Source organism: Hemiscyllium ocellatum, chromosome 17, assembly GCF_020745735.1.
Source record: "Hemiscyllium ocellatum isolate sHemOce1 chromosome 17, sHemOce1.pat.X.cur, whole genome shotgun sequence".
NCBI lineage: Eukaryota > Metazoa > Chordata > Chondrichthyes > Orectolobiformes > Hemiscylliidae > Hemiscyllium > Hemiscyllium ocellatum.
The window spans coordinates 48,483,227-48,509,619 of NC_083417.1; the positions used below are offsets into that span (position 1 = coordinate 48,483,227).

General features: G+C 38.1%; 1 long non-coding RNA gene across 1 annotated transcript in view; it reads right to left on the reverse strand.

Moving 5' to 3' along the window:
- LOC132823732 (uncharacterized) overlaps positions 1 to 24,734 on the reverse strand; it is a 71,125-nt gene extending 46,391 nt beyond the window's left edge. Inside the window, exons 1-2 of the long non-coding RNA XR_009645580.1 lie at positions 24,560 to 24,734; positions 22,048 to 22,103 (exon numbers count right to left, since the gene is read on the reverse strand). This is a non-coding gene — a long non-coding RNA (uncharacterized LOC132823732). The remainder of the gene's footprint in view (positions 1 to 22,047; positions 22,104 to 24,559) is intronic.
- Between the last annotated feature and the right edge of the window lie 1,659 nt (positions 24,735 to 26,393).

Here is a 26,393-nt window from a genome sequence, read left to right on the forward strand (position 1 = left end):
GGAGAGCACAGAATAGTGCTAGCACCATGCCATAGACACGTGGTTCACACATGTGATGTAAGCAGAGAAAATTGTGTGAGATAACTCATTTGATATTAGAGAGAGAAATCTTCCATGAAGACAAATTTACAACTGTTGTGCTGATTGAGTTTTTTGAAGAAGTAACAAAGAGATTGATGATGGCAGAGTAATGGACGTGATCTAAGTGGACTTCAGTAATGTGTTTGACAAGACTCCTCATGGCAGACTGGATAGCAAGGTTTAAATCACATGTAATACAGGCAGAACTAGCCATCTGGATACAGATTTGGCTGACATGGTAGAAGACAGAGGGTGGCCTTTCAGACTGGAGGCCTGTGAGAAGTGGTGTGCCACAAGGGTCAATACTGGGTCCACTGCTTTTTGTCATTTGCCTAAATGATTTGGATATGAATAGAGGAGGTATACTTAGTAACTTTGTGGTGTCACTAAAAAAACTAGTGGTGTAGTGGACAACGAAGAAGGTTACCTCAGAGCACAATAGGATCTTGATCAGATGATTTAATGGGCCAAGGAGTGGCACATGGAGTTTAAAATTAGACAAATGTGAGGTGCTGAATTTTGGAAAGGCAAATCAGGGCAGGACTTATACACTTAATGGTAAGGCCCTGGGGAGTGTTGCTGAACAAAGACCTTGAAAATGGAGTCATAGATAGATAGGATGGTGAAGAAGCCATTTGGTATGCTTGCCTTTACTGGGTCAGAGCATAGACTATAGGAGTTGGAACGTCATGTTGCAGCTATACAGGATATTGGTTAGGCCACTTTTGGAATATTGTGCGCAATTCTGATCTCCCTCCTATCAGAAGGATGTTGCGAAATTTCAAAGGGTTCAACAAAGTTTTATAAGAATATTGCTTGGCTTGGAGGGCTTGAGCTACCAGGAGAATCTGAATAGGTTGTTTTCCCCCCAAGCATTGGAGGCTGAGGAATGACCTATTAGAGGTTTATAAAATTATGAGGGCATGGATAGGGTAGATAGACATAGTTTGTTCCCTGGAGCACGGGAGTCCAGAACTAAACAGCATTGGTTTTAGGTGAGAGGGGAAAAACATTTAAAAGGGACCTAAGGGGCAACTTTTTCACACAAAGGGTAGTGCGTGTTTGGAATGAGCTGCCAGAGGAAGTAGTGGAGGCTGGTACAACATTTAAAAGGCATCTGGATGGGTACATGAATAGGAAGGTTTTAGGGGGATATGAGCTGGCAAATGGGACTCGATTAGGTTAGGATATCTGGTCGGCTTGGATGAGTTGGACCAATGAGTCCGATTCCATGCTGTACATCTCTATGACGCTATGATCATGGTGCTAAACTCTTCTCGCGAACTGTATAATTGGGCACTATTTTTTTCTTTTGTTTTAGTTTCCGACACATTACATACTGTTATTTACAACCCCTGCTCAGTTTTTGTTGCATACCGTAAATGTTTTGGTTTTGAATAATTCACATTTCACTTTCTGCATAGTGGAAAAATTGTAAAATATATTAAAAGGCAAATCATTTTGTCAAATTTTCTTATACCAGTAGCATAATCTGATTAATGTGTTCACACAGTTACCTTTGTATATTTTGCATTTTATGCTGTTGTCAATGTGTCAGTAGTGAAGGCACATTCAAGTATAGAGCTGCAGCAATTCAGAGGTCCCATTATCCGATTTTATAGCTAATCTTGCCCCATCTTGCTAGGAGTCTCTGATGTTATTGTTGCTGGACTCAGTTCTAATTAAGACAAGGCTTCTAAAAGACAGTATAATGATGCAAAGTGTTCACACATGTGAATGTAAGTTGGAAGTACCTATACTGCTCTGTGAGCGTCACTGCTGGTGGACACTCCCTTAAACTATCCACCATTCTGTATGAATTTAGAAAAGAAGGCTGGAATCTCTGATTCTACCTTCTCACCAAACTTAAAAGAACTCTTAATGGCTGGGATGTCCCAGAGTAGATCAACATCGCTCAAGCCAGTGGAATAGTTACAAGGTAGTTTATCACCTGGACGAGTACAGACTGCTCAAATTTGCCCTGCACAGTTCATGACATGGAAGATACAGAGAAACTGCTGCTTTGCAGACAGACAGAGGTCTGGGTCGATGGCTGATGCAGAAGAAGAACCTCTTACTTCAAGAACAGCAGAGAATGTAATGCCATCAGAACCCACTAGCCTGGTCCATAGTTGCCACCCATGCCATTGTTGTCTCAGTCATTTGGTGGAAAACTTACCAGTGAAGAAGGAAGGTTAATGACTTTTTTTGCTCAACCATGGTAAGTGACACCATCTTCTTCTGCTACCACACACTCACTTCGTTCTGCTATTGCATCAACCACAGCTCATTATTATATACAACTTCTTCCCTTGTTAGCTTTCACAGCTCCCAATTCTCATTCCTTCTAAACCTGAATGGTATTTCTGTTGCCTCATATCTCACTTGGGACACAAACACTTTTTCTCTCAGCAAGTTTTGAGAAGAACACTGTCCACAGATTTCTCAACAAAAAAACCCAAACAAGCAGACAAAACATGTCCAGAAACCATAGCCACTCCCCACGACATCAAAGACATCTCTGAAATGACTGCAGGACTACTTAGACCCTTGGCATCACGGTAGCTCACAAACCCACCAACACACTAAAACAGCAGCTCGTGAACTTGAAAGACCCTATACAGACAACAAGCAACACTAATGTTATTTACAAAATACCATGCAAGATCTGTAACAAACACCATATTGGACAAGCAGAAAACTAGCCACTAGGATACATAAACATCAACTAGCCACAAAACATCATGACCCTCTCTCACTAGTATCCTTATACACATGAGGAAGGACACCACTTCGATTGGGACAACACATCCATCCTAGGACAAGCCAAAGAGACACGCATGAGAATTCCTAGAAGCATGGCATTCCAACTGGAATTCTATCAACAAACACATCGAGTTAGACCCCATCTACCACCCCCTGAGAAAATGAACAAGAAATGATGTCACCAATGCAAAGAAACCCAAACATATAAAAACAGGAATTATCAACAGTGCTTCAACCGGAGGCCCACTAGAGATGTTCCCTAGTAGCATGACAAATTGTCTGGAAATGAACCTTCCAGCTCAGTGAGCAAACTGACATTCAGAACTTTTTCCCGCATCAGCAGTGAAAGCTGGTCATCCACTTTCATCTCACTCAATACCTCATTCCAGGAACAGGGCAGAAAGAGAAAAAGACAGGCTGTCTGATACTTGGCTCCTCACTGAGGGAAGGATTCTGATCCTGACTGTTCAAATGGCAGACCAACATGCCCAAGGTTCTGGACTGGCATTAGAGACTGTCCTTTACTGACTGTACCAGGACCCACTGACTGAAGACTCCTTGGCCTTACCTGAGGACTGTTACAATCATCAAGAGTATCCTGGCTTTGTGTCTGTAGTTAATAGCAAAGCAAGACAGAAATGAATCTGCTAACTCTGGATGAGGATACAAAGGGCAACAAGGCAAATAGGGATGCTGTGAGGATCAAGAAGATTGTGCACAAAGTCAGTATGAACATCCCTGAGATCCTTACAGTCTGGTCCAATCCAAGAGCTGTGTGCCTATTCTTGCTCTCCAGTGTCCTCATAACAGCATTGCAATGTTAGTTGCTGGTGCACCCTAAAGTGCAACTTTAAGGTACAGAAGCGTCCTGAAAAGGAATTGAAGAGGTATCATGAGGGTCATGAGAACCTGTGTGTAGGATGACAGCATCTTTGGGTGTGCAGTGTGGTGACTGGTTCCCTAAGCCATTGTTGTTGGGTGACAAAGATGGCAGCTGACAGGGGCAAGCAGTTAGCTGAAGTTGCCAGGTATCCACTCTGATTTTTATAGTGAGATTTGTTGGCATCGAGTTTCCTCACAGCAAGTGATAAGATAGGAAAACTTTTAATAAGGCAGACAAGTCCACATCTTTCAGTGCCAAGCAACCTAGCTCAGTCTTGGATGGGAGGTGGGAAGAAGAAGCAAGAAAGCACAAGAGAGCTGAAAAGTAGAAGAGAGAGAAGCAGGGTGGAAAGTAGACAGGAAGGATAGAAGAAAAGAAGGCAGATAAGAAAGAAGGGAGAGAAGGACAGTTATTGATAGGTTATTCAGTTCTGAATGATTTTTAATTGTTCACTTCATGATTGGTGTAGAAAGGCAATGCTATTTGGAAATAGACATGTCAGGAAACCAATGGTGCAAGCAGAGCAGTTAGAGACAATAACCCAGTTAGAATACATCTGGTGTTGACAAATCTATTCTCTGCCTCTTCATGGGAGAAGCAGTTAAGGAGTGAAGAGGGCAACAGTAGAACAAAGAGTGTTTACCCTGATTGACCTATTTTAAAGGTTGACACTCACTGAAAAATGGCATCTAATTTTTAAACAAATAGAAGGGAATCAGATACGATAAAAGCATAAGATTGATGTTCTCATCAAAGTATCATAAACCAATTGCTCTTCAAGGCGTAAATTTTTATAAATACTGTTTCATAGGCAGATGCAGTGATCAAATTGTATGTAGAAAGTTCCTTTGAACATCGAAAGAATAAATCATATTGTTCCTGATATTAACAAGACGTCAGTACCAGAGACCTGGGTTCAATTCCACCCTCTGGTGACTACATGGACTGTGCACATTCTCAGAGTGTCTGCATGAGGGTCCCCTGAGTGCTCTGGTTTCGTCTGATAGTCTAAGGATGTACAAGTGAGATGGATTAGTCATGGGAGATGCAGGGTTACAGTGACAAGATTTTTGGGGGGGGGGGGGGTGGGAAGGCTCTGGGTGGAATGTTTTTTTTAAACAGGTTCAGTGTGGACTTGATGGGCTAAATAGCCCATGCTTTGTAGGAAGTTGTGTCAACTACTCACATTTTGTTGCATCGATTACATGAAAGCTATTAGGAGAAGAGAGTAATAAGTATGAGAATTATTCTGGTGACTCTATGGCGGGCAGCCAGCAATACTGGTGGCTTGGTGAGCATTAAATTCCTTATTGTCTGTACCATTGAAACACGGTACTGAAAAAAAGCAGTAAAACTGAGTTTCAGATGATGCAAGGAATATTTTAAATGTGTATACTATTTCTAAATTAAAGATTGCTTTTATCATGCAGGGGGTAATAAAATTACAATGGTTCTATTATATTTAACTTATTAAGCTATATTTATCATCATAGAAATAATATACAATAGAGCACAAGTAAAACTTCTAGTTACTATAAGTCCTTCTTTTGCCAAATCCTACAATGTGCCAGGTTCCCATAGAAATGACCATGCGCCAGTGTAATAGTTATTTTTTTTTGGTCAGGTCATCCAAAGGCCTACTTGAATAATCCACTGAATGAGGTCAATCATCACCATGGCAGTTGGAGAAATAAGTTTGAGAAAAATATGGTGTAGAACGCTAGCACACGATCAGTTAACGGTGACTACCAAGGTGTTGGATTGCCATTAAACAAGATAAAAAAGAGTATGCATGTTCTTAAAAGTCAATATAGCATTTTTGTACTTCTCAAAATAAAGGTAAACTAAATATTTAAATTTTATGTCACCTTTCCTGTGCTTCACCTCTTCTTTTCTGACAAGTAGCGTTTCTAAATGACTTGGAGTAGAAAAAAAAACTTAATTTTGAAAATGTCAATGATTAAAAGGTATGCATTGATCGCAGAACAACTCTTGGCACAGCTCATAGAACAAACAGTCCTTACCATTATTATTAAATCTGTTTTGTATGTGCATAAAATAAATGTAGGAATAAAAACATAGGAGAGCCTGGCTATCTATCACTTCCAGTAGGCCTATTTGCAGTCTTCACATTGAGGTAGGGCACTGAATTTTCTAATGATTTGTTCATAAGCAGCAGCTTTTCGTGACCCAGCAGTGAAGAATGGAAAACCTCCTGCTAGGAGCTGAATGGAACCCTTTAGTAGGCTCCTTGAAGAGCTCATTTTCGCATTACTCAGGCTTCATTATGCTGAATCAATATTCGTTTAGTCACTGGGGTTATTGACATATTTTAAAATAAAAGTATACCCTTCAGCTATTGCACTCATTACAGGTAATTTGTCTTGTCAGGGAGCAGGGAATATTATCCCAGTCTTTCAAGGGCTGACAGCCCATGGAAATACCTCCCCATGGTTACAACTGTAAATAATTTTTTGGTAAAATATTGAAAAATCAATGACTGTTTCCTGCAATCTGTCACAAACAAATCAATCATAATCTACGCAGCCAGGGAGTGTGATATAGGGAGGGAAAGGAGCAGATGCAATCTTCCAGTGAAATCTCTCATTTCAAAATCACTTCACATAATGGTGTCATCATTTAAACACTTAGCAGTCACTGCAACTACAGCTCACAGCTTTGAATGTGAGAACCATGAGAAGGAGAAAAACCATCACTGTTATATAAACAAATATTTAATTTAAATGGTTTTTGCATTTGCTAGTTGTATAAGTGAGGCCAACTACCTGTCAATAGTACATAGCAGGTCTTTTTCCTGCTTAATCAATTATGCATGCCTCACATGAAGCACATGAGCAATTTCACTGTAAATTAACTCCTGCAGGAACTTAATGCCTTTGTTATGCATTGGTTCTATAAAAGTAAGAATTCTACTCAAGTATTTTACTTGGGTACTATGAATGCAACTATTTTCATATTATTCCTTACAAAATAAAAAAGTCTGTACTGCATGTGTGACACATCAATTTAATCTGATAATAATGAATATATGAATTCAAAATAGCACTCTATACATGGTTGCATGTATCTATGCAGTGTATAATAATCCAGTGCACTGTGAACAGAACACAGATGACTGTCTTTCACCTCGAGTCACAAGTTTCAATACCCAAAGGAGGAAAATGATGAAAAAGCCTCTGTCTTTTGCCTTGGGGCAAATGTATTGGACTGCTGACTATTATCCAGCCACCGAAAGTACTAAAGGTTATGTGTACAGCACGGTACAGAATATTAGGATAGATATGCTATAGTGCACACAGTCTCCTCTGACATGGATTAAGGGGTTTCACAGCAGAGTTTTTTTTCCCCCATTGAGATTTTATTTCTTGCAAATCTCCCAGTTTTCCTCACTGTTTGAAATTCTGAAGTAAAACTGTAGTCACGGAATTAAAACAAAAACTCAAACAAACTACAATAAGCTGTAGTTTCACCAACCTAATATTTCCAAGAATTGGAGACAACCAATATATAATCAATAAACAATAGTGTTACATATTTCCTAGTAGGTTAAAAAAAACATTTTCCTGTAAAAATCTTCATCATTGTAAACATATTTTAGATCATAACTGCAAAAAGATGCATAATTGCTGATTTGTAATAAAGATACTGCTAATATGTGTGTGCAGAGAAAGGAGAAGTTAAGCCACAGCAAACTGAAGTAGTGTAATTGCCATGAGTTGTTGATCATACTATCTCAGGAACATAAAACTGCCAATCCACCAACCTAAGAAATGGAAATAAAAACATTAATCGTGTCTAACTTGTTCATATTTTCTTTCAAACCAGACTAAAAAAAATTTTTATAATGATAGCGTTCACTCATTTGCTCAGTGGATACAATGGCCCCAATGTGCTATTGTAACAATGGCTAAACTGTCAGAGTGCATTTTCATTATTGCTCTGAAACTGACAACTGCATACATGCACAGTTAAACATGGAAATCCAGAACCTCCTGTCTGCAATTCTATGCTTCTCATAAGGATCCCCCAAACTGCAATTATGTATAAATCACTGAATTTATGAGAATTTGTCCTTTGACGCTCACAACATAATGTAAAAACCCTCAAGAATGCTGCACCTTATTGAATGAGGGGTAATTTAACCTTTATTGACATGTTAAGCTAATAATTACTTTGGAACTGCCTCATGGGCCCTAGAAAACTAATTTTATGATTGTAGAATGACAAACTTGTGTTTTTTTTAAATATGTGACATTTAAGTTCTATTTCAATTCCATGTACTTTCTAATTATATTTCACTCTCAATTAAAAATGAAAACTTGAATGCATTTATTTACTGGTTTGCTGCCTGTAAGAATACTTCAATTCTATTGGCTGCTTACCTTGCTTAATGAAATCAATGTTACTGGATGTTTTGAGGTCTCATTGAATCGGCATTACATTTACACTAATGTTGGAAAAGGGGAAATTTACACAACTTTAGTATCACTAAATCTTTGTGAGCAGCTTTCTTCGAGGTGAACAATGAGCCCCTTCATATTGCTCACTGACCACAAAATCTGGAACATTAAGTTTGGAAATTTTCCATTCTAAGAAGCTGCAGCCATTGAGAAAGTCATTTCCAATGGTAAGAGGAGATCTTCGAGCTTTCATCAGAGATAAAATGAGCAATCTGGACAGCATCTAGGACTGTACCAGCAGTCGAGGCATTCTTTGGGAGGAAAACAGCAATTTGAGCAAGCATGGAAGTCTCAAGGAGGGAGATGTAATAGGCAATGATATGAAATAGTTGCTACAAAAGGTTAGTGTCAATATTGCAACCACTAAAATAAGGTTATTTCCACACACACCTAGGTCACACTATCTATAAATTGACTGTATAAATTGACTGCTGGTATCTTAATGAAAACTACAGGCACGCTGTTGTGATTCTTACAGAATGTAGGCTCAAACCCATAGGATGCATTTGAGGAAAAAGAGAGACATTCTTGCATGAATTGAGATTGGATTGTTGCTGCCCATTTCTAGTGAGTAAGGAACCATGATGAAATATTGGCACTGAAACCAAAGATCCCAAGCAGACATGACTACTGCAGAAAATTGAATTATTTTGGTCCAGAGGAGATGCTTAGAAGACGGATCCTTATTTTCTAATTGGCTGTGCGACAACTGATTTGGGAGCAATTGGTGCCAATATACATAAAACAAACAGCTCTAATCACAGAATTAAAATAGCATGTATTGGGTATCTAAACATACTACAAATATTTAACAGCTTAATAAGCAACTCTAGATGTAATAATCTGCTCACTTTAATCAATTTTTTAAAAAAGGGAACAGTTGAAGTACAGCTATACAGTTGGTACTGACTGCAAGTCAGGAAATCTAAGGCAATGGTCTCATGATTACTTCCAGTGCCACCTGCCAGAGAACATGGAAATAGAACTGACTGACTGAACACTTGTTGGAAAGCTAGTGTGAGACAGTGGACATTAAAATTCTAAGATATTAAGATCAGTTCTGGGGAAGTTAGGACCTGGACCTAACCAGGACTAGAATAAAGATTCTTGCAGGGAGTTTTCCTAATGCTGTTCAGAGGGTTTAAACTAGATTGGCAGAGGGGTGGAAACCAACAAACAAATTAAGAGTAGGCAGAAATTTAGCAAGTCATTCTGCAAGACTGAGGAAGCAGAAGTTACAATACATACAGCACAGGATTTGGCAGTATTAAAGGGGATATATCAAGTTATAAAATTTGTTCAGAGCTGGTAGATTTGTTCTCAGATGTTTTGTCATCATGCTAGGTGACATAGTCAGTGAGCCTCTGATGAAGTGTTGGTGTTCTGCCCCGCCGGCTATTTATCGGTCTTGGTTTGTTGTGGTGGGTGATATAATTTCCAGTTCTGTTTCTGGGAGGTTGGTAAATGGAGTCCAAATCTGTATGTTTGTTAATGGAGTTCTGGTTTGAATACTAGGCCTCTAGGAACAAAGAGGGGCACTAATTTGGCTGGGACAACACATCCATCCTGGGACAGGCTAAACAAAGGCACACACAGGAATTCCTAGAGACCTGGCATTCAAACCAGAATTCCATTAACAAACGTACAGATTTGGACCCTATTTACCAACCTCTCAGAAACAGAACCGAAAGTGAAATTACCCACCACAACAAACCAAGACAGATAAATAGCAAGCTTCAGAACACCAACGCTTCACTGGAGGCTCACTGATGATGTTACTGAGCATGGTGATGAAATGTCAGAGAACAAATCTACCAGCTTGGTGAGTAAATTTACAATCTGATCCACAACCTGAGCTACAAATCTTCTCCAAAAATCTCCAAGGATGTATGTAAATATAAGGAGAATAACAAATAAACCAAATTAGCCAACGGCACAGATAGACACCAGGATAGCAAATTATTGCTCCAACAGATTGGTGCTTCAGTACCTCTTGTAGATGGTACATACTGCTGCTACAGTGCATCAGTGGTGCAGGGAGTGAATGTGCGTGAATGTGGCACCAGTCATGCGGGCTGCTTTGTTCTGGATATTGTCAAGCATCTGAGTGTTGTTAGAGCTGCAATCATCCAAGCAAGTGGGTCACATTCCAACAAATGTCAGACTTGTTCTTTGCAGATGGGGTGGGCAAGCTCCGGGAAGTCAGGAGATAAACATGCTAATCATTACCTTATCTCAGTCTTCACAAAGGAAATGGATAATACAGACTTCTTAGGTATGAAGGAGCAAGAAATGTTATTCAAAATAAGTATAATATTGAGAGAGATGCTAGCTTTCTTAAAGATGAATAAATCATCAGGTTGAGATGAATCTTATGAATTAGTTGTTAAAGGAGTCCAAAGAAGGAAAAGTAAGTGCTTTGAGGATCATATTAAAATTTTCATGAGATTCAAGGGAGGTAAGAGAGGACTGAAAGCTTGCAAACATTGAACCATTACTCAGAAAGGTTGTGAAGGATAGGTCAAATAATTAAAGGCTGATCAGTCTGAGCCTGGTGGGGGGGAAAAGTATTGATTATAATAATGAAAGGAAGGACAAATTGATATTTGGAGAGGTACAGCTTAATTAGGATAGTCAGCATTGTTTTTAAATTTAGGAATGTTCATTTATTACTAACTAAATTAAAATGTTTGGGCATGTAACTAGGAGGATTGATGAGGATAAAGCAGTGGATGTTGCTGACATAGCTTTCAGAAATATTTAACCTAGAAATATTTAAACCAGAATCAGATCCAAAATTGGTTCAATAACAGGAGATAAAGTGTAAATATTGATGGGTGTTTTTGCAAATGGAAAATGGTTTCCAGTAGTGTTTCTCAGGACAAAGTGTTGGGTCCTTTGATGTTTGAGATATACGTTAATGAGTTAGACTCAAGTGTGTGAGACGAGATTGAGAATTTTGCAGGTAGCACAAAAATTGTTAATGCAGTTGACTTTGATGACTGTCAACAGCAGGATGATGTCAATGGTTTGATGTGTGTGCAAAAAATGACAAATGGAATTCAATCTGGAAAAAAAGTGTGAGGTTATGCATTTGGGTCAGCAAACAAAGCATGAGAATAATAGCATGGAATGGAAGCATAATAAAGAGGAGTCGATGAAGTGAGATACCTTGCAGAACATGTCCATAGGTCTTTGGAAGTGACAGGACAGGTGAATAAGGTGGCAAAGAAGGCATATGGTATGCTTTTCTTCATTGAGCAAGGTACAGAATTTTTAAAAACCAGGGTGTAACACTGAATATATACAAGACACTGGTTAGGCTATACCTGCAGTGGACTGTTCAGGTCACCATTTTAAAGACATAATTGGTCAATAGTGAGAGCACAGAGATTTTTAGAAGAATGTTGCCAGAGCTTGAAAACTGTAGCTATGAAGGCAGATTTGATGGGCTACAGTTATTTTCTTTAAAATCAGAAGGAGGTCAAGAGGGTGACATAATTGAGATGACCAAAATAAGGAGGGGCTTGGAAAGTGGACAGAAAAACAGTTTTCCTAATAGAAAGGAGCACATCTTTAAAATGATTAGTTAAGAATTAAAGGGGTCATGAGGAAAAAACTCTCTCACCCAGAGGGTGGTGGGTGTCTGGAAATTGATGCCCAATTTAGTGGCTGAGGCAGAAATTCACAAAACATTTAAATGGAACCAGGATCTGCACTAGAAGCAATATAACACACAAAAGACCAAATGCTGGAAAGTGGGAAAGTTTGTTTTAAATTTAGCTGATGCAGGCATATGGTCTGAATAGCCTTGTTCTGTGCTGTAATGTTTCCATTATTCTATGGTTCTCTGTGCAGCTCACACTTTGAGAATTCTATAAGTATATCTGAAATAGTTTTATAACAGCTGCATTTTACTCTCACTTTTAGACTATTCTACGTATTTATAAATTTTGCATTGAAATCAATGATCATCTCTAAAAGTCTAAATGTTTTCCAGCAGTTAACATATCAAAATGGCACTTTTCCAATAGCTTCTTTTCTTTCACTTAAGCCAATAAAAACCGGAGTATAATCTCATGAGTCAATCCAGTCAGAAAAGTGCTTTACTTAATTAAAAAAAATCATTAGGAAATTTGTATTCAGCCTGTAAAATATTCTAAAGGCAAGGGTTCTGTGCTTTTTATACAATGTGCTAATTATTAATTGGCACCTGGCTTTCCATGTATAAACTTATTTTTTTGCAATAATGGCCAAACTCACTCAGCTGTTGAAAAAGGATAATTTTCTTTAAGAATTCATCAAAAAATGTCAGACAGACCCACAGGTGAGGTTATTGCACATAAAAACAAGAAATTTGTAACAGATGTTTGGTGTAATATACTGACTACTTAAAATGTGTACATATATGTTACAAAGTGTAACAAGAAAGCACAATTGAAAATAAAATTATATTTAAATAGTGGAACATAATTGGATTGGAGCAGACAAAAATAGTGCCAAAGATAATATTGATGCTTACCTGGATAATTTAGCTTGCCAAGCTGTACTAAGGTACATGGAATTTGATCTAATTAAAATAAGCTATCTAAATAGGTATTATAATATAATTGATGATGGTTCTTGCAATTCTGGCCCCATGCTATTGTGTTACATTACTGATAATGATATACATATTATCTTTAGTCAATCACACATGATTTCTATCACTATACAATGAAACATATTCACAGCTTTTAAATGTTTACATGTAAACATAAAATATTTAAAATAACTGCACATTATTAGTTTTGTTATAAATAGGCTGACATGCCTTTGACTATAGAAAACAGCGTAAATAATTTTCTCCGCGACAATTTTTTTTTCTGTTATTTTGATAAGCTTTTCAAGGTAAACATCCACACAAGGCCTGAGGACATGATCTATCCATTAACTTTAATCGTAATTTTGCTTAGACATACACAACAGATTTCAGGTCTATTGCACCTTTCAGTGTTTGGACAAGTCTTAAGGAAGACAAATTGTTCATTTGCTTTCGGACTCATCAAATGAGGGATGTTAATGCCAGTTATAATGATACCCAATACCCGTACATCAAAAATAGCAGTCAATGCAGAAATAAATTTCTCCTATCTGCTGCAACATTCCTTGTCACCAAATTTTCATCTGACTAATCTAAGCTGCACTTGGTTCTCGAGGCAAAAATTTCAGTGTCTGACCCATTTTTGCTGTAAACACAAAATAATGACCATGTTGCCAAAATAACAGATAGCCAATGAATGTTTTGTAAAATTCTGAACAGGGTAAGGTGCTAAATAAGTTTGAACTTCTTTTTCTCGAATAGTAATTCTTTCATGCAAGTGACATCCACCATTCTAGACAATTCAAATATACTGTAATATTAAATTCGACACTTACATCTGGGAAAGGTTTTTTCAGGAGAGGAGTTAAGAAGAGTGAAAATAATGCAAAGGTGCAAAACTTCACAACTACATGTAATATTTCAAACCTGGTGCACATCATGAAGTGCATGCTGTTTTGCAGAACTTAAATTTGTCATACAGAGTTTCTAAATTTATATAATGGTTGACAATAAAAACACATGGAATATTAAAAAAGCAACAGAATATGACAATGGCATAGAGCACAGAAATGCACAAAACTTTATAGATAAGAGCCTTTATTTTTAGTTATTGACTTTTTAAAGAGTTGCAAAAATTTTTGTGTTGCAATGTGTACAGTGAAAGAAAATTCAAAACAATTGAAACAAGTTAAAAAATTACTTTTGGAATAGAAACGCAGAGCAAACTATCACACAACAACTGTATCCATTAAAGCCAATGAATCGTAAGCATACAAAGGCAATTTGAATTACTGAGTTGACAGTTTAGCATTTTAATAACAGGGAAAAAAAGTTTCTGTCACATTCATTTTTCTTTAGAAGCTGAGTTTATTAAGAGTCATGTATAAATATTGTGAAACACAAACTTTTTTTAAACATTTGCTGAAGTATTGAGATGTCTAATTATTCTTCATAAGTTAATGGGTGGACACCAGTACATAATAAATTTTAAAATTTGAATTGAAAGAATTGAATGGAATTTATTGTCACGTGTACTGAGGTAAAATGAAAAGCTTTGTCTTGTGAGCAATACAGGCAGACCACATAGTTAAATAGCATAGATAAACAAACGATAAGTAAACCGTGGCAAAACAAAAACACAGGTACAGGTGAATGCCAAAAGTTTCAGTGTCCATTCTGTTCTAACAACAGTAGGGGAGAAACTGTTTCAACTATTATTCAGTTTTTAAACTCTATTAGAAGAACAGTTTTTTTTTAAGTTGAAGCAGATTCATTATATTCCTATCTTTATAGCTCCTACAGAAAGGCAATGTATACTCTTAATAACAAAAGTCATGAATACCTGGTATTGTCATTGACATGATTAATATTAACAATAGTAGCACATTGAAGATTAGTTCAATTACTGGAGTATACAATGTCCAAATAAATGTACTTAATAGATTCATTTTCATGCTATTTGCGTGCTCCAAAATCCAAGAAAAGGTGCATATATTCAAACAAAAACATTTGCAATGCTGAGGAACCATGGTACTGATGCCCAGATTTCCAATAGTATACAACCAATGATCTCTGTCATGTATAATTCAATCATCTTGCTATCAAATAAGTAGTTTTAACAGCTTTCTGTTATTGTTAGGTGATTTTTAAAAAATTAATATGATACTTACACGTAAATGCATCAAGCTGAAGTAGCATTTTCTAAGTTGTGCATTCCATTAATTGCCCTGTGTATTCAATGGAGTAAATCCAGGTACACCTTATTACTTGAGTGTTGTTGTAGGAAGGAAAATCCAACTTAAGTTAATAGATACATCTGTTTAAAAACCAGTTTCAAAGAAATATTTGGCAGAATCCATTTCCATTTAAACTTATAGTGAGTTGTTCATTAACCTAATCAAGGTACACATAGCATTAATACAGATAAATTGACTTTTAAAGAATAAATGCAGATAAGACCAAAAAGCACATATTTAGATTTAATTAAATAGAAATACAACATATTAGAAATGTTTTTTCATCAAGTCAGAATAATAAGGAAGGTAATAGCAACAAGATGTGGAGCGTTCAAGATGAAATGTGTGCAATGCTGGTTGAGCCCGGAATTACCTGCAATGGTCCACTGAGCCTTTTCTCATTTGTAAATTTTGCCTTTTTCCTTAAATTCAAAACAATGGTCGGTTCATAATAAGTACTCAACAGTAATCCCATATGGCATTAGATGATATCATATACTACAAGATCCAATTCTAAAAGTTTTCCACTGATCACCCTTTAACCCTGATGTGAGTTTAGCGAATCTGCACTCTTTCTAAAGTCAACATATCTTTCCTGTAGTTTAATTCACATATCTAAACATAGTTCCCCAGCTGGGGTCTGGCCAAAGCTTTGTATTACTAAACCACAAATTCCCTATTTTTTGTATTCCAATCCACCAGAGATGAAGGCCAACATTTCCTTAACTTTGCTGATTACATTTTATTTGTACCCATACATGAGCTTGTTAGTAATTTGGGTACATGGACTTTCAAATTCCTTTACTCTTTCACAGCATACCATTGCTCATCATTAAGAAAATACTTTTTGTTTTTAGTCAGATGCAAAGTGCAAAGTCTTACCTTTATTATTAAACTCCATCATGCATAGCTCCTCACACTCATTTAATTGTCTAAATTTTAAATTATGCAAGGAATAGGAATGAGTGAACACAAGGTGAAAAGCAAGTGCAATGTAACTAAAAACAGCACAATAAGTCCATCAAAGTTATGTCAACTCTTTGTCATTCACTGATCGAGTACTAGGTTATCACCGTGACTCACTCAGCGAGTCATACAGCACAGAACCAGGCCCTTCAGCCTACCATGTTTAAGCTAATCTACAAACACTAAACTATACTAATCCCATTTACCTACACCCTGTCCTTAGCCTACTATGCCCTGGGTATTTTAAGTGCTCACCCAGATGCTTCTTAAATGTTGTGAGAGTACCTGCCTCCACCACTCTCTCAGGCAGTACATTCCACCTTTCTACCACCTTCCGAGTAAAAAATCTTTTCCTCGGATTCACTCTAAACTACTTACTCCTCACCTTAAATGCATGCCCTTTGGTCTCAGACACATCTGTCATAGGGAAACGATTTCCATGGTCTACCCTAACACAGTCTCTCATAATTTTGCATATTTCAAATCAGAATTCCCTCTAAGGCTCCTCTACATCTGAGGAAACAAACCCAGCTTTGCACTCTGTCCTCATATAGATTTTCCATCTCAAGCAACATCCTGATAATCTCCTCTGCACTCACTCCAATGCAATCACCATCCTCCAACAGAAGTACACACATTATTCTGAGATATAACTAATGCTTTCTATAGTTGCAACAAGACTTCACTTCTCCTAAATTCTATGCATTAGCTAATGAAGACAAACATCCCATGTGCCTTCTTCTAACTTTATATGCTGACATCTACAGGGATCTATGAACTTGAACATCAAGGTTCCTGCATTTCTCAGGATACCCTAGTGACTTTCCAATCATTGCATAAATCCTTCCCATATTAGACCTCCTAAAAATGTATTACCTCACACATCGTTTAATGGGGTTTCCTGTCTGCTACCCAAAGAGTCAGTGGAAATGTACCCCTGCTGATCGCAACAGCCCCACAGCTATTTAACATTCCACAGAACATCAACTAGCTGGAAACAGACCTCTGCCCTTCACTTTTGCGGAGGTTCGCATCCAGGGAACAGCTGGCTTACTGAATTGACTGGCAGCTCTGCGGTCCCAGCAGCAACAGTGGATAAGACTGACTTTACAAACAGTCCCCAGATTCTAAGTTAGGACCAGTGAGGAGGGAGGTGAAGCCACCACCGCACCCCCTAATCTTCATGACAGAGATCAGAAGTTGGCTTTGCTTGTGCCCTGAAACCTTTCAATGCAGTCACAAAATGAAGAGCAACCGTCAATTGGACAACCATTGCCCTCTTAAGGCTCTCAATTGAGAGGAGGGCAAGCAGACCATTGTACGCTTCCTCTGTCCCACTCCAGATTATAGACAAGAGGGCGACAGAAAGGTTAGCAAGGAATTTTAGGATACTGAACTCCTGAAAACACATTAATGTGATCCATACAATTCTGTCTCAAAAGCTATGTAGATGTTTGAGAAGTTCGGGAATGCAAGAATGATTGAAAGAAATATCAGCAAACTTTAAATAATAAATCAACAGAAAAGGGCCAGTTAACAGGAAGACCATTTGAAAATACAAACATTAAATGGTATAAATGTTGGCACAACAGGACATAAGTGAAAATAAACAGATCAAATCGTAGCCCTGAAGTCATACAATATCCTGTTATGAATGATGGTTAACAAAAGGCTCGCTATGGGAGGTGGCTCCACAAATATCTCCATCCTCAGCAGTTGGGATGCTCAGCACACCAGTACAAAAAACAAGACCGAAGCATTTGGAATAGCCTACAACCAGAAGAACCCAGCACATTATCCAGGTTTGATTCCAGGCTTGGGAGACTGTCTGTGTGGAGTTTGCACGTTCTGCCCACATCTGTGTGTGTTTCCACCAGATGCTCAAGTTTCCTTCCATAGTCCATGGTTAGGCAGTTTGGATATGCTAAATTGCCCTATAGCGTCCATGGTAAATGGGGGTTACAGATGCAATGTTAAAAGATTAAATTGCATTATCTGGACATTAATGTTATGTTAAAGGGTTAAACTATATGGTCTTTTTCCAGAAGCTGAACATTCTGGAAGTGAGTGGGGACGACATATGTGCATGTATGTGGATGACTCTACTTCATTTGGGCAGCCATTTACTACTACTCTCCTGCTATTATCAAATTTAACTCTCATTCAGTCCCTTCCATTCAGAAATGCTTTCATAGCCATCCCACAGCCAATCAAATTAGTTTACGTGATTGTCCCCCTGATACTGAAGCTAGGACATATCACACCCACATTGTCTTGGGGAATCATGGAGTCAGGAAATCATTTCCATAACGATTCCCCAGGATTAGGGCATTTACATTATCTCCGAGGATGACCTCATCCCACCACTGTACCTGGGAGGTAGGGGTGGTGGTGGTGGTGGGGAGTGGCCAGAGTACCTGTAAGCATTACCAATTGCCCTGTATAAAAGGGGATTATTTTCTTTGAATCAATTTCACATGTCTACGAAGAGTGTCAAAGGAGTCGCCTAGCTTGTACAGGCTTTGAAAAACTTTAACTGTTTACAGAAGTTGGTGTGTTCGAATTGCATCGCACCTCGGGGAAATAACCTAATACAGAGACAGAGTGGGATGCTAATTGGAAGGCTGGAGCAGACTTGATGGGCCAATTGACCTCTTTTAGTACTGTAGGCATTCTATGGTCTGTCTTAGTCTCCCCCTAAAGGACCCTAGCATCACTGATGCCAATGATAGGAGGGACTGGATGTTGTAACATCTATGGGCCCTGACAACATTTGAAATAGTAGTGAAGACTTTTGCTCCAGACCTTGCCATGCCCCTAGCCAAGCTGTTAAGAGTACAGTTGCAACAGTAGCCTCTACCCAACGATAAGGAAAATTCCCCAGGTTTGTCCAGTACACATAAAGCAGAACACCAGTAAAGAGATGGAAAATGTTGTCAACAGTACTATCAAGCAACACCTGCTCAGCAATAATCTGCTCAGTGACACTCCACCAGGGCCACTCAGCTCCTGATTTCATTACAACCTTGGTTCAAATTAGGACAAAACAGCTGACTTCCTGAGGTGAAGTGACAGTGATTGCCCTTGACTTCAACGCCACATGTGACATCAAAGTTCCTTAGTAAAACTGGAGTTCATGGGAATTCGGAAAAAAAAGCTCTCCACTTGTCGGAGTTATACCTGGCATGTAGGAAGATGGTGGTGGTTGTTGATGGTCAGTCATCTCAGCTCCAGGACATCTATGAGCATTTCTTAGCCCAAAGTATTTTCAGCTGCTTCACCAACAATCTTCCCTCCATCACAAGGTCAGAAGTGGGGACATTCGCTGATAACAGCATAATAGTCAACACCATTCCAGACTCCACCATGAGTAAAGCAGTCCATGTTCAAAGGCAGTCAGGTCTGAACAAGCTCCAGGATTGGGCTGAAAAGTGGGAAGTAACACTTGCACCACACAAATGCCAGAAAATGACCATCTCACCAACATCCCTTGATATTCACAATGGCGTTATCGACACCGAATCCTCTGCTATCAACACTCTGGGGCTACAATTGACTAGAAGTTGATCTGGAATAGCAATGTGAATACAATGGCTTAAATAGCATGTCAGAGGCAGGGACAACTGCATTAAATAACCTGACTCCCAAAGCTTGTCCAACATCTATTAGGGTCAAATGACGAGTGTGATAGAATACACCCTACTCGTCTCATTGAACACAGCTCCATCAATACACAGGAAGCTTGGCATCATCCAGAACAAAGCAGCCCACTTGATTGGCACCACATTCACTCCCTTCACCACCAACATTCAGTAGCAGCAGTGTGTACAATCAACAAGGTGCACTGCAGAAATTCACCAAAGATGCTCAAGCAGCACCTTCGAAACCCATGACCCATACCACCTGGGAAGACAAGGGCAGCAGACGCATGGGAACCACTACCAGCTGCAAGATCCCCTCTAAGCTACTCAACATTCTGATTTGGAAATAAATTACAGTGCCTTCAGTGTTGTTGGTTCAAAATCCTGAATTCCCTCCCTAACAACTTTGTGGGTTTATCTACAGCACATGAACTGCTGTAGTTCAAGAAGGCTGCCTTCTCAAGGGCAACTAGGGACAGGCAATAAATGCTGCTCCATGAGTGAACAAAAGAATTAAAATAAAATGAGAAATTTAAAGAGTGAAAACATTTGGATTATTGTGTCAAATAAAGGGAATAGAGGTCCAGAACAGTTGTGTTATTCAGTACACAATTAACATAAATATGATAAGCAGATTAAAATGAGAGGTGCAGGATAATGATGCAATGTCCTTTCTTTCATCTCTAACTTTTCCAATATTGTTAAACTAACTAAATTGCTTTGAGAATTCCAAATAAGCACCAAAACTGTAAAATTACACAAATTGGAGTGTAAATTAAACAAAACATGTTTTCACCAAGATACACAAATTTACCAATGATTATAATCCAGACTTTTTGAAAAAGCATGCACTTATAAATGGCAAAGGGTGAGCATCCTACAGAACAAATCACATATGGATTCTAAAGCAAGTCAAAGAAGTACACTTGCGTGAAGTGTATCACTGCACTTCTACCTTCAGTTTCCTCATGTAGTTATAAAATACACCAAGTCTAGCATTCAGCTTTGTAATTATATGTTGTAAATTATACATACTAATGTACATTCTTCGAAGAAAGAAGTGTCAGAATCTGATAATCTTTCATTACAGCCTGCTATATCTATTATAAATATAATATATATATTTACACACACACACACAAACTATTGTTTTGAGATTTTAAGAGATCCTTTAAAAAAAACCTTACAATTTAATATCAGGAAAGAAACATTTGTGCTTAAAATGTACTTTCTTCTTCATATTGTACTTGGCAAGGTTTTTATAGAAGTCTGACTTTTATTACATTAGATCTTCTGGCCACCATTATTCAGATTTAATAGATGTACTGAAAATGGTAACAATAAAAGTCATCTATAACTTTGTGACAGCATTCATTTAAGGCTACAACTTGACACTTAGTCATAGAGGTGTACAGAATGTAAACAGACCCTTCAGTCCAACTCGTCCATTATGACCAGATGCCCGAAATAAATCTAGTCCCATTCGTCTAGCATTTGGCTCATATTCCTCTAAATCCTTCTTATTCAGATGGCTTTTAAATGTTGTAACTGAACCAGCCTGCACTACTTCCATACAAGCACTAACCGCTGCATGAAAAAATTGCCCCTTAGGTTTCTTTTAAATCTTTCCCCTCTCACCTTAAACCTATGACTTCTAATTTTGGACTTCTTGCCCCAAGAGAAAAGACCTTCTCTATTTATCTTGTCCATGCCGCTCATGATTTGATAAATCTTTATGAGGTCACCCCATATCCCCAGCCTATTCAGCCTCTGCCTATAGCTCAAATCCTCCAACCGTGGCAACATCCTTGTGAATCTTTTCTGAACCCTTTCAAGTTTCACAGTTTCAATAGCAGGGAGATCAGAACTGTATACAGTATTCTAAGAGTGGCCTAACCACCGTCTTACGCAGCTGCAAAGTGACCTCCCACTCCTATACTCAGTGCACTGACCAATAAAGGCAAGCATATGAAACTTTAAACAATACTGTTTATTTATCCAATATGTCTTAAAGTACAAAGTTTCTGTAGTATTGAGTAATCAAGCAGTGCTATTCATAAGCTGTGAAACCCTACCCAACTTAATTGTATGCACAGAAGAATAAATAAATGTAAAACTGTTCAGACTACTCTTCTGGCATAAGAATATCTCAAAGCTGCAGGAATAAGATGTGAAGTAACCTAGAATAAACTAACTAAAATAGCCAACTAAAAAATAAATAGAATATAAATAAAATGTCAAATGAATTAGAATAATAAGAAATCAAAATTGATATGATAAATATTAGACATGATACATGATACAAATAATAACCCCCTACATTTTAAAGGAAAGTACATACATTGCATTGGCAATACTTACGATGTATTTTTTCTTTTGTAAATTTGCAAAAGTAGACAAACAGCCTTACCTCCTCTTCTATGATAAAATCAACTTTTGCAAGCACATCTTAGAAATGTTTTCAGTCTAAAAAGATAAAAAGTAATCATTCAAACAAGCATGTCTATACCACATTTTTGTGAAAATATTTTAACAATTCTAGTCATTCATTTTTATTAAACATAGTCTAGGTTAAATGTTTTGTATTTAAGTATTTCTGGTTGGAGTCTGGATGTTATCTAGAACATTTTAGTGGACAAAAGCAGAATATGTGTGGTATTAGACTATTTTAGTGAACAATTTTTAAGAGAGAGCTTCTCATCTTTGTATACAAAACTGTCATTCCCAGCTGAGATCTGATGAAGCTCAAGCAGTGGCAAGCCAAAGTGACAGACAGGCATAACTACCATTTAAACCTTTTTCTCTAATCAAATTGTTCAGATCTGTAAACTATTTTTGAGACCAGCATATGCTCCACAACCACCCGATGAAGGAGGAGCGCTCTGAAAGCTAGTGCTTCCAAATAAACCTGTTGAGCTATAACCTGGTGTTGTGAGATTTTTAACTTTGTACACTCCGGTCCAACACAAGCTCCTCCAAATCATGTCGACTACCTGTGGTGAGTTAATTGCCATGTCTGTTACCCAGAGATGCCTGATCATTGAATTCTTTAACAAAGATGTGCAGAGTTCTAAATTTAAACAGTAATTTACACAATTAGGTGCAAATAATTGTGAATAGTTGGAATCAATAAACATTTCCATACATCCAAGTGTCTTATTGGAGAGATTTTTGAATAATAACTGATATACAGCTACTTACAAAGCATACTCACAAAAAACACAATGGAAATTTACATTTCTTAATAGCAATTGTTGTAACATTGATATTTGCTTCTCATAATGGCTTTCTAAAATAAGTATTAACGATACAAAATTGACTCAAATATCTAATGCATTTTGTGTTATTTGTAATAATTTCTTCTCCCTGTGTCAACTTGAAAGTGAAAGATGCTGTCAAAATGAGTGAAATTTCAACACAAGGGAACACTGTCTAGATATTGCACTGGATCCGTAATTTGCATAACAATGCCATTTCCAGCCTGCTAAGAAACTGTGCGTACTTCTACAGTAATTAATGACTCATTACACAGATTGCAACTGAGAACATATAGAAAGAACATCAATTTGATTTAGGAATTCCATATATTTACATACAAATGCAAATAAATTAAACATCTCAATAATCAAAACTGTGTCACAAAACAGATAAAATGTGGTATATGACTGTTGATTATACTCAGTTTTATTTATGTTGTTATTGCTGTTTGAAACCCACAATTACTAAGAACCTGTATGGTAACCATGCTAAAATCATATGAAATATTTTCAATAAAATCTATGTACGTTAATCACCTACAGAATACTGATAAAACGAACATTTGTTTCAGGATTGCCATAAATTAACAAGCGAGTACAGGTATGTTACTACCCGTTTTTATGTTCAAAGACAAAATCGTAATATTTATAATTAATAGACAATGTCATTTGATTCTCATTTAAATCAAAATGGCATTTGATTATCACATATTTGGAAGATTACTTCATATAACTATTGCTTCGCCAAGATAGAAATTACATAACTTAGTATGTTTGTTGTTGACGATGTATTCAATTGTTACATGACAAAACCAATGTAACAAAAAGAATCAAAGCGATATGACGCTTTGGTTAAAATGGTTCAGTCATTCCGTTCAATAAATATGTTCCAATATAAAAACAACAACAACCAACAATTAATCAATCAAGCAGAATTACTTTTGGTATACAAATTTTCTGAAAACAATTCATTTTATTCGGAAAATACGCTGTCAGCCAAGCTGGTCGCCGAGCAGGGTTCTTCTAATCTTCGCTTTGTTTTACGAGGGCTACACAAACCAGGCTTTCCAGCATTTAAAAACTTAACACCGCATCTTCCGTTCGGTTGGTGGATATCAGCTTTTTGTTTTTTTTTAAGTACTGACGATTGGAAACATAAACGCGATCCATTTCGGGTCACGAATTTCACATCGAGGTGCAAGTTTCTTCTGACGCTGGAGCCCAGGGCTGGCGAAGGGAGCGGAGAGTCCTGAGCATTCGCTGACAAACACCTCGCGTGCCGCACTCTTTCTAAAGGTAACACAGTGTGGCAAGTGAAAATTGCACCTTATTTCCGAGACTGAACATGACTGTTGGCTCCCCATTATCGATGAGAGAAGCCCAGGAATGTTCACGTTAGCTAACATACCCAGCTGAATGAAACTTCTAATGCCCCAGTGAGAACGTTCACGCATGTAACTTTTCTTGTTTTAAAAAAAAGCAAATCGTTAATAATAAAATGCGATAAATAACGCCGTCAGTTTCGATTTCTCTGTATGCCTATGCATTTTCCAACATGGAACAAACGTTTAGTTGCAAACATGCACAGGGGAAAGAAAAGCTAATAACTAGAAGTGGAGGTTTTAAATTCGCCGGGACCGAATATAAACGCATCATGTGACTCACCTCTCTGGTCCGGTGCTGAATGTCCGCTTCAAAGACGTTAACTAGTTCTGAAGAGTTCATCTTGCCCCACGGCGGCGAAGGAGAGCAGATTAAAAACCCACTCCTTCGCCGCCGAGGTCAGCACTCACGTCTCCAAGGGTGACAGGACGGTGCACAGCCCGTACCGTGCTTCCGGTCGCCCAGCCCGCTGCCTTGACAACCGCTGCGGGCGAAACGGATGTGATGTCAATGCTGGGGCGGGGAATAGGGTGCCCTCCTCCCCGCGACTGGCTGAAAGCCGATGCAAATAGGCGAGCCTACAAACCAATCAAGAAGCGGGTCACTCATTGCGTCCGCCCACTGCAGGCCCGTGGGCTTCGCATTGCACTTTGGGATTTACATGTTTTCCAGTGGTGAGAGAACTACAATTCCCAGAATGCATCGCGCTCCACAGGTACGCCTGTCACTCAAGTTTCCCTAAAGTGTTTCGAGAGTACGCCACCTGCACAGTGGTAAGAGCGGCTCCTTTCGCTTTGGTGTATGCATAATGCAGATACAGGACGTTTAAGGCATGGAAATATAAAACATGGTCGTATAACAAAATAGATACTGACATCGAACATTATTTAAGGTGGCATGATGCGCAATTGCTATATCCAAGATCCAGTGCACCTAAATCATATTTGCTTTGCGAAGTGCAGGAGAATGGATACCTCTTCGCAGAATTTGGAGATTGATCGTGAATAATTTTGAAACAGTTGCATCTTGCATTTTGTAAAGTCCAGTAAAGTAGGTGCGTCATGATTTCATTAAAAAAAACTCTTAGTTAAAGGGAAATTCATTAAACCGAGGATATGGACAAGAACAAGTGTCCATTGTCGATAAAAACGCTACGTCAAATATATTTTCATATGTACACTTTTGTATCGTCCACATTTTGACATATTTCTCTGCTCGGTAATAGTATTGGTCATTCGCCTGTGTAAATACAGCTTTACCAAAGATGATTTCAGAAAGATGTAGAATTAAGCCTTTAATCCACGCGAAAAAAAGTAATTGAAAGTAACAAAAACGGATTATGAACAGATGAAAGCAAGAACAAACATCTCAATCAACCATTAACATGGAATAATATTATCAAAGCACGCATTGTACAGTAAAAAAGACGTTATTATATTGAGGGGCCAAATACGACATTCAATTCGCTGATTAATTTTGTAGGGCAAAGACTTTAGAAACTATCGATTTACGAGATAGCCCGCTGAGATATGGGCTTGAGCAGGATAGCTGCTCTAAACAGACAAAGAGAATTAAATAAACCGGGATATGTTCGTGTTGGGAAATATATCTGGTGGAATCAAAGGAGATTACATCCGTTGATCGGCAGGGATTTATCCTAGTTCATATGGTTTTAATCTGCTTTCGCTTCTACCCTTTTATGAGTTTTGGAGAGGGGATACCTGGTTCGTTTATTCGCTTATATCCACCAGTAAACAAACACTTTGAGCTTTAAGTGCGAGAGACAGCGAATCAGCTGGTGTATACTACAGCGTAAAGTGACATTCCTCTATCGATTACGAATGGTCCAAGTAATTGGTATTACTTAAGAGTGATATATAAAATACCATAAAACTTTGCGCTATGTGTACAGTTGAATCAGTCCACACTTCAACCCCTCCCCCTAACGACCCCTTCTATTATAAGATCAACGCTTTCACACCTAGACTGGGGCAGCAGAGCAGCCTCAATAAGGCGTTTACCTCTGTCGAGACGGATAGCTGTTACATTTCCCACACATATTAATGTTTGAAACATAATCTTCACATGGCTCTGCGGTTACAATTGGAGGTTGATG